The sequence below is a fragment of the Balaenoptera acutorostrata genome, chromosome 20, assembly GCF_949987535.1.
Source record: "Balaenoptera acutorostrata chromosome 20, mBalAcu1.1, whole genome shotgun sequence".
NCBI lineage: Eukaryota > Metazoa > Chordata > Mammalia > Artiodactyla > Balaenopteridae > Balaenoptera > Balaenoptera acutorostrata.
Window position 1 is genome coordinate 37,553,184 of NC_080083.1, and position 9,605 is coordinate 37,562,788.

Genomic DNA, 9,605 nt, shown 5'->3' on the forward strand with positions numbered 1-9,605 from the left:
TCACGTCAGGGCTCCGGCGGCCACGTAACCTCAGCCCGAGCTGCCGGCCGGCCCCCCCCCTTTTGCAGGAAGGGGGGCCGTTCTCGACATGGGGCGGCGGGGGCGGAGGAGAGGCGGAGGGAAAGCAGCGGGCTGCCTCGGGAGGGACGCCGGCTGTGGAGCCCTCTCCCCAGACGGGTCCGGGAGGGAGAGAGGGAGCGCAGGACAGAGGGAGGGAGCGAGCCCCAGCCTGGGGAGCAGCCGGAGAGGCCCAGGGCATAATTAAAGAAAGAGGAGGTGGTACCGTCCCCCCCACAAACACACCTCCACTCCACCCCGCCGGCTCTCCTTTCCTCTTCTCTGTCCCCTGACACCAGATATTTATTAAACAACAGCGCAGCAGCAAGCCACTGGAGATGAAGTAAAAGAGATGGGGGAGAAGTTGGGATTTTATAGGATGTTGTCTGCTTTGGAGGGGACTCTGTAACTAGTTTGGGAGTTTTGTAGGCCTGGGAGTTTCTCCTGACCCTTCAGTGGCTGAGGGAGGAGAGAAGGGAATAAAAGGGCCTGCGTGTCCAAAGATCCTGTCCTAACATTTAGCTGTCCTGAAATTAGAACCCACATGAGGTTAAAGGGATTCATCAGCCCCTGGGAAGTTGAGCCTCTGAACGAGTTTAATACAGATAGTCAAAGCTCCTTTAAATTTTTTGGGCCCCTCTCTGGCCCTGGTCAGAGGAAAGGGGGGTGCATAGCCATTTCTCCTTTCCTCCACTGAATAACAGACCCTTAAAATTGCCCAGATTGGGGAGCTGAACAGGAGAAAGGGTTAAGGGAACTTCCCTAAAGTGTCAGCAGAGCAGAGGTGTGGGAAGGGGTCCAGAGTTATCTCCCCTTCCACCCAGTGGGGAAGGAGGTGAGTCGGAGTTTTCGCCTCTCCTGCTCGGAAGTATTTCCAAACACGCTGTATTGGACACCAGCATAGACAGGGAGCCTGTAGGGTCAGTCTCCCGCCCTCCCGCCACTTTCCCTCCTGCAGACTCTCTCGCAGGAGCTTCTAAATAGCCGGCTTTATTAGTATCTCCTCTGCGGCCCTGCGCTGGGGCTCCCTCGGGGCCACCGGCGGGCTTCCTGGCCCATCTCCAGCCATCTTTCCTCCGGCTTCTGCCCCGGGTGCCGTGGCTTCTCGTGGTGTGGGCTCTCAGGGAGGTGCAGCCCCTGGACAGACCCTATCCTCTCCGGTTGGGTTTTGGGCAGGATGGGGCCGATTTTCTCAGCATTCTCCGACCCTGGGTCCTTATAAGATAGGCTGCCCCAGTCCTGTCGTTTTAACAAAAGCGGAAGCATTCTAATTTGAGGTTTTATCTTTTTGGCCATGTACCCGTCTGCCGTGCAGAAAGCTGCAGATCACCTCCGCACACGCACACACTCCCGCCCGCTTTTCTTTCCAAATGAAGCCATCTCGTGTCATTACGTGTGAAATACGAGGGCAAAGCGCCATATTTCTTCACATTATGGCGATTTCAAAATGATTTTTTAAAGATCAATGCCGGCGCCCAGCCGGCCCCCTCCTTTTCCACTCCAGCTCTCCGAGGGCGACAGCCCAGCAGATCCGGAACCAAACATCGTGAAGATCTGCTTTTTCCATAGGACCCAAGTGGGAAATCCGATGCAAATTCTTCTAAGTAGCGGATGGACGCTTGGGAAAGTCTAGGGAGCTCCCCGGACTCGCCAGCGGAAAAAGCTGGGCGCCTAGTGAATGAATCACAGTTAAGGCAAAGCACCTGTTCTCGACTTGCCAGACCTATGGAGTCTGCTGTTGGCTTTACCTGTAATAAATATATTCTTCTTCAGAAAAAAAAACCCAAAAACTCCTCTCCTGCTGTAAATAATGGTGTTATGAAGCATGGCGGGCTTGAGTATATGACTTTCTGTAGTATATAAATTAGGGCCCAAAAGGACATGTGGGCTGTGGGCAAGGGCTTTTTTATTTATGGCAAAGTCATAGCACTGGGCTGTTCTTAAGACCCAGGCTGTGCAGACGCTGGGCTCTGGCTGCAGCCCTTCTGGTTCCCACTCTGGCCCTGGCTTTGCCGCTGTCTCTCTTTGCAACAAGAGAGAAGTTGAGAGAGCCACTTAGTTTAGGGAAGAAGTTAGAGGAAGAAGAACATTCAGGCTCATGACTTGTGCTCTACAAGGGTGGAGTGTCCCAGCAGACAGGGTTCAGGTTTGTGGGTTGCTGGTTGTCTGGTGAGTTGTCCCTAACCCCTGGTGGCTCCTGGGTGCGCTGGGTAAGGAGGGGACCCAGGCCTCTTTTCTGAGACCAGAACTTAGTCTTTGCTCACAAACGAGCTGGAGGGTGGAAATAATTCCAAAGTGACAGGTTTTGGAGGTCTCGTCGTCTTCTCAGGAGAGGTGGCTCTGGAGGGAAGAGAATGAAATAGCACCCAAGCCCTGGAGTCTGTGCCCCAGCTCTCATCTCCTCCAGGTGGGGACCCAGATACAGCAAGCAAGGAGTCCCACTTCAGCCAGGCTTTCTAGAAAGCACTGCTGCCTCAAATTGAAGCTCAATTCCAGCTCAGGCAAATGATTAAAGGGTCAGCTGAGAGGAAGCCCCTTGTTTGGGTACTCTGAGGACCACCCCCCAAAACATACTTTTCTCTCCCAGACAATGGTACCCACCATGACAGAGAGAAGCAAACAGTTGCGGCCCCTGGAGCCCAGCTTCTAGAGCTGCTTAATAGAGGGGTTGCTTGAGTGGGAGTCACTTTGCCCTGAGAGACCAAACTGCTCCCCACCTCCCCCCAGTCCTAAAGAGAAAGAAGGAAAACCCTCTCGAAGCCTTTTGCCATTCCCTGCACCAGCACTGCGCCTGAACACAGCTGGGGCCAGGAGCTGATAGTTCCAGGAAGGGCAGGCAGGGAAAAGCTACAGCTTCTGGCCACAGTAGGTCCCAGAGCAGCCAAGAACCAAGAAGGATGCCGAGATGGGGAAAGCAGAGGCCAGCCCTGGCCAGGACCAGCCGGTGAGTGCCTGTGGTTTAAGGTCTGCTTTTGGAAAGGCCCTTCACTATAAGAAGAGAGAGAAAATCTAAGCAGAGGGAAGGAAATAAAAGCAAGGAGAAAAAAGAAAAAGAAAAACAATAAGTGGAGAAGGGGGAACGTTTTTTAATCGATAAGCTAAGCTGAAATTTATGCATGCGTACTTGAATAGATGTGTTTCCTGTACCTATATTTCAAATCAATATTTCTTTATGGGGAACCCAGTGTGCACATGTGCTGTGCTCTATGTTGTGTATAGAATATGTAATAAATAAATCCACGCAACTATAATACTAACTGTGCTTGGGCATTTGTATGTAAGATCTAATGGTGCATACGTGATGCGTGTATAACCCCTCTGAATGATATGGGCTTACAATTCTGCTCATATAAGATCTATGACCCAAAAGCCTGTGTGTACATTTTTATAACCATCACACACTTACAGAAAGGGCAAAAAACTTGAGTATTTGCGTACTTGAATTGTGGCTATAAAACATCAACTGATTCAGAAGCTTCACTTGAAAATCTGCCTGTTGACTTGATATTCAAGCAAAATATATACCGTATCCGCAAACACATGTGACTTAAATCTGGATTCTTTTACAACTTCCTTCTAAAATATTTCTCTGGAAGGTGAAAGAAATTCCTGGCCCAGGGCAGGTCATGAAATTTTGTGACTTTTTTGTCTGACCACGAAATCCTTTACTGTGTCTCTTACCCAAAACCGCAGGGACAGAGTACATCGTGTGATGCTTATTTCATGGTAGCAATGAACACGGGGATGAAGGCACCGTTACTTGTGCACAAGCGTGTCCCACACAAGTGTGAATCTGACCAGTGGACAGAAATGAGTTGAATGTGAAAGCTCTCAGGTAACTGTGGAGGTCATAACAAAAGCACTGCTGTGTACAACGAAATTAGAAAAGTCCCCACGTCTATGTCCCCAAGCACCTGGAGTTATGTCTTCTGACCCAGAATCAGAGTCCAGACCCACTGTGGGAAAGAAAGAGGTGTGGGGACACTTGCTCCAGGGGTGAAGAAATCAAGGCCCCCAGAATCTTCACCCATTACACACAACAGACTCCAAAAGGGATCACATCAAATCTGCACACATGGGTTCAATCCTTAGTGCTTCCACACCCTCCAAGTGGGGATTTTAATTGTAAAGTAACGAAATCTTCTCCCAAACCTTCCTCCCAGGATGTCAGAGGTGAAAGGAAGGACGGAGAGTTCAGCGGCCCAAGCAGAACTCGGGAATCTTCTTACCAACTATCAGCCACCAGGAATATGGAATGCTGGGGTGGGGGTGGCTGACTTTTCGGGAGGGGGCATCCAGGAGGCCAAACGGGGTGGGCGGCAGGCGGGGCGGAAAGGAGCTGAGCAGGTAGAAGGTTATTACGGAATTGCTTCCATAAAACCTGAGGCTGTTGTAAAACTCTGCTTTCCAAAGACTTTATTTCCTCCTTTCTCTCTAACATCCCCCTTTTTTCTTTTTACAGCACTGTTCGTGGGAGGGGGTGGCAAAGGGACGCCAGTGATGGAAGACAGTCAGGCTCTGAGTGGCTGGGCAGCTTTGTGAGAGGCCGGAGGAGAAGGATGGTAGGCAGCAGGACACTCCAGACCATCTTCACCCAGACCAGAGGATAAGAAAATGCCAAGGGACAGCATTGTTGGCCTTTGCTCACCAGGACAGTGGGTTGAGGGCTGCATTTCCTCCCAGGCTGAGGGTGGGTCTCCCAAGGGCCTCCTCTACCCTAGCAGGGTCCACTTATTCAGAGACACCCTTCGCCCTCCAAGTCAGCCCAGAGCCAGAGCCCCACCCGGTCGAGCCTCTTCCCCAGGCCCCTTTCCGCCTTTCCTCTGGCTGAAGCAGGGGAACAAGTTTGGGAACAAAAGCTTATGCTTTGTACTGTACCCCTCCTTCTGCCAGCACTTCTAGTTACTCCTTTCCTGGGCAGAGAGCTAGCAGCCTGGAGAGGGCTGGGGTCAAAGAGGGTATCACAGCTTTGCCCCGTCCCACCCGCCCCTGTGCCATCTCCTGCCACTCCATCAGTCTGGGCTGAACTGTCGAACAGTCTAGGGTCCCCACTAGCCTGCAAGACGGGCCCCTCTGTGTGGGGGAGGTGGCCCTCCAGACCTGCGTATACCCGTAGCCCAGCCCAAGGGTCTACAGGGGAGGCTTAGCCACTCAGTGGGGAAGGGGCCAGCTGAGGGATGGGAAAAGGGAGGACTTTTTTGGACCCACCTCTGTCCCACTAGGGGGCCCTAGAAAGGACCCTGGGGGCCTGTAGGCTGAGTCTGCAAGGGATTCTGATGTTTCCCTTTCAGAATGGGACAGACTGAGCCCTCTTCAAGGACCTGAAGCTTCCTGTTGAGGTGGAGCCCTGTCTACCCCGCAAAAAGTTACAAAGACCTCAAGGACCCCCTGTTTCTCTGTTGAAATCAAGCATTTGCCAAGTTGGGGAGACTTTCTTTGGAAAGTCTGGACGTACATAGGAGCCCAAGCCGGAAGCTTGAAGCCCCAACTCAAATCCTTCTGACTCTGTAGAACAGCCCAGAAATGTGCCTTTGGAGAGTGCAATGCTCCTCATTCCCCCTTTCCCTCCCAACACACATGTAAACAAATACAGAAGTGGAAGACACCCTAGAACATCCCAGCTCTCTTCTCCAGGGAACATTCTTGCTGCTCCTGGGTTAGGGACATCAAACCTCTTCACCATGTTGCAAGGGTGATACAGTAGTCCTGACTCTGCTTCACTACCCACCCACCCACCCCCACTCCTCCAGCTAAGCGAGGAGCAGTAACTGCCGTGAGTCGGGTGGTTTAATGTCGTTGTGTTCAGAAATCCAGGCCCAACAACATGAAACTACCTAATTCACTCAGCAGTTCCAGTTCACGCTCTGGGTCAAGGGCTCACTGGGGGCAGGCCCCTGCAGCCATTTTTGTGGGCCCAAAGGGGTGGCCAGCTAACTCCATTTTCCTCCACCTCTTCCCAAACAGAACACAGTTGCTAGTAAACAACATGTCCAAAGAACTGGAGGCAGGACTCCAGGCAAAAACATGCTGGAGCTGGTCCTGGCAGCTCAGATTCCAGGAACTTTCACTCTCTCCAAGGAGCCCTGGTCAGAGGGGACCCTAGACCCAGCCTCAGGCCTGGGCAGGGCCCTGGGGATATACCTGCTTGGTCACTGCCTCTCAGCCTCTGTCTCTGCAGCTGGAGGTCTCCACAGCCAAAAAGATTTCTCTCTCAACTTCAAACTGTTATCAAGGTATGTCTATGGTCACCATCTGGCTACTGCCTCTATTCCAGAGTCACCCAGGGTAGCTCTGAGAGGCCAAATCTTCAAGCCCTACATCAGACCCCAACTTTGAACCGGGGATAGACAAGAGAGCGGAGAAAAACTGACAGTCGGAGAGGGAGCCAAAAAGCAGAGCGGGAGAAAGTATCAGGAACACTAGGGAGCAAACAGAAACCCAGGACTGGAAGGGAAAGCGGGTTGACCTGAGCGGTCGCCAGGAAGTCACCCTGCCCTGGCTCCACAGAGGCTGAGCTGTCCCAGGTAAGACAAGCTATTCTGAATTCACAGATGAAACCGGAAAATTTGCTCCTTCCTTCCGGACCTTCGGCCTGGGCCCTTCGCTCCCCGCCCCCACTGATGTCCCCTACTGCCACCTACGCCCCTCCAGACCCCGCACCCTCACAGGTGCCCCGGCGCACACTCCGCACCCGGCGGCGGCCGCGCGGGCCGCGCGGCGGACTTACCTGGGCAGCGGCGGCAGCGCTGGGCGGGAGCGACCGTCGGAAGGGGCTGGAGGCGTGGAGCGAGCGGTCCCATCCCGCCCGGCCCGGCTCCCTCTCGGCCTCGCCCCGGAGGCGAGGGTCCCAGCGGCCACGTGTCCGACGGGGAAGTCCGAGGGAGCGGAGGAGTCTGCGGGGCCGCCCTCTCCCCCTCCCGGGTATAAATCTTGGGGACAGGAAATACAATAAAACTTCACCGTGTTGATGAACTTCAAACGGTTTACATCCCCTCCTGTCCTGAAAAGAAAGACGGCCGGGGGCGGGTTAAAGGAAGGGGAAACCAGTTTACGAGCCGTGGAAGCCCCGCTCGGCCCCTTTCTTTCGCCGGACGGACCGTGTCCGCGTGGAGAGAAGCGGCCTGGCCTCGGACTTGGCCCGCGCTCCCCGCCGCCCGGTCGGCCTGCTCGGCGCTCGCGAGGGCTGGAGGCCACCGCCCGCACCGAAAACGCACCGAGCCCGCGCACGTCCTCGGCTCGGCTCCCAGCTCTTCGCGAGGCAGAGCTAGGCGCCCCGGTCCTTGCTTGCTAAAGCTCGGGCTCTGCCAGCCACGCCCTGACCTCCGTTCTTTGCATCTTTCCGCCGAAAGCGGGTTTTTTCCTTTTTCGTCTCTAGCCACCAGATCTTTGCCCTGCCCCGCCCCATTTATTGCCAGGTACTTGCTGGAAGGGAGGAGAGGGGAGTCCGAAGGTCTGAGGGGGCTGAGCCCGGCAAGGGTGCCCAGAGGAGAAACGGAGGGGCCGGTCTTCGCCGAAGTGGAAGTGACAGCCAGGGCCTAGTAGTGTCCAAGCTGGCCTCTGCCGAGCTCTGCCACCGTCTACTCTCCTCTCCGGCTCCTTAAAAGCCTCAAAATCAAACAAAAATGACCGCTACCCGGACCTCCACTAATCCTCTCCATAGTTCTTTTCTGCTCTGAGCCGTTCGTTTTTTTACAAAACTTTGTGGAATCTGGATTTGGAATCGCAATTCGACCATGTGAACCAAAACTAAGAAAAATCCCTTTTCGCCTTGGGCTCCAGATAACTAAGAGTAAAGCTATTGATTTCTTGCTCACTTTGTCTGCTGGAGGGGCCTGGTTAGGTGCGCTTCGGGGTGGGAGAGCAAAGGAATTGCACCATGCCTCCCAGTTCTTCACAAAACAACCAAGGATTCGGGTCTAAGAGGCTCAGGCAAGTCTTGGGTACAGGACTGAGGCCTAGCTGCAGGCCCAGGTGGGAATTTGGTGCACTGACCCTCACCTTCCTCACACAGACACACAGGTGTGGACCTGCGTGACCAGCCAACTCCACCACCTCCCCCTCCAAGAAAAGGCCCTAAAGCACTACTGGGAATTTTTAAAAAATGGATAAAAAGTGGAATGGACCGGGAAAATACTAGGCTGTGGTTTACAGTTCCCAAATTTTCTGAAAGGTTAACTATGTTGCAGGCAGTCCCACTCTGCCTCAGCTGGCAAGGGGTGGGGGATGCCCTCTGGTCCCTTCCCTTCACCAAGAAGGACGAATCAGGGAGCTCATTAACAACCGGAAGACAGGAAGGGGCTTGTTGCCATCCCAACATTCATATTCCAGGATATGCATGGGGACACCCCTCCAGCTCCCCTCCCCATTATGTGCCCCAGTTCCCTCATTTCACTCTTCATCTTGCTCTATATATTTTTAAAGAGTCACTCCTTCCATCAGAGAGGATTTGCCTCTGGGAGTTAGTGACAGGAGGAGGGCAGACCTGAGGGGCAGCAGTTTCCATACCATTCAAGAGTGTTATTACCCACCCCTGCCCTCCTAGGCTGGGGGAGGGGCAGACACAGGTCAGTGTGCTGGCTCCCTGCCCACTGCTGACCTGGGTCTCTGTGGAATCTGAACAAAAGGAAGAGACCACAGCCTTAGAATGACACACCTGAGCACACACACATTTCACACACTTCTCAGGAGTTTTGTGGCTTCCCCTTACCCCATCCTGAGAACCCAGGCCATGGATTCCAGTTTAACAAATAAAATTCTCTGCACGGGGCCTCCAGCACCTGAAACCATGGATGCCGGCAGCCTTTTCATCCGAGGTCACCTGGCCCCACAGTCAACTTTCAAATGCTCAGCACAAGACACCCACCAACAGGGGCGCTGGTGCCAACAAGCACACTCCTGAATGTCACTCATACACGAGTTAATGGTCACTTAGTGAATAAAGGCCATTTAGGCAATGTTTCTTTTCACCCTCAAAAGTTTTCCGAATACTTTTCCAAAAGCACGTCCATTTCCAAATTATTCTGAAAATTGAAAATGTAGATGACCAAGCCGTTAGATTTAGGGGCAACTTTTCCCTACTCCCTTCCCTCCTTGAAGATAAAGCAGAGTTCTAGCATAATTGAAGGAGGCCGGACAATTTGGATGGTGAGAGGAGGCAGTGCAGACACAGATGCACAACACGGGATCCTCAAAGAAACCAAAATTGAGACCCACCCCCACCCCCTCCCATTTAGTGAGAGTCACAAGAATAAATATTTCTGGACCTTCCAGGCCAGCGTCCCTTCCTAGGGTTCATTAAGGGCGGGGAGTGTCTCAGACAAGTCAAAGGTGCCAGAAGCCGTGTTCCTGAAACCCGAGCTGGATTTTTCCCCCCCAATTTCTGGCCGTGGCTGCGGAAGCAGCTGTGGTCGCCGGCGGATGAGGCTGGGGCAGCTGCCGACCTCTAGGCGGCGCCCTGGCGTTGAGTCCGCGCTGAAGATCCTTCTCCCGCAGCTCTGTGTCCCGCGCCGGGTTGAAGGGGCCGGCTCCTGCAGGCGCACTGGGCTTGG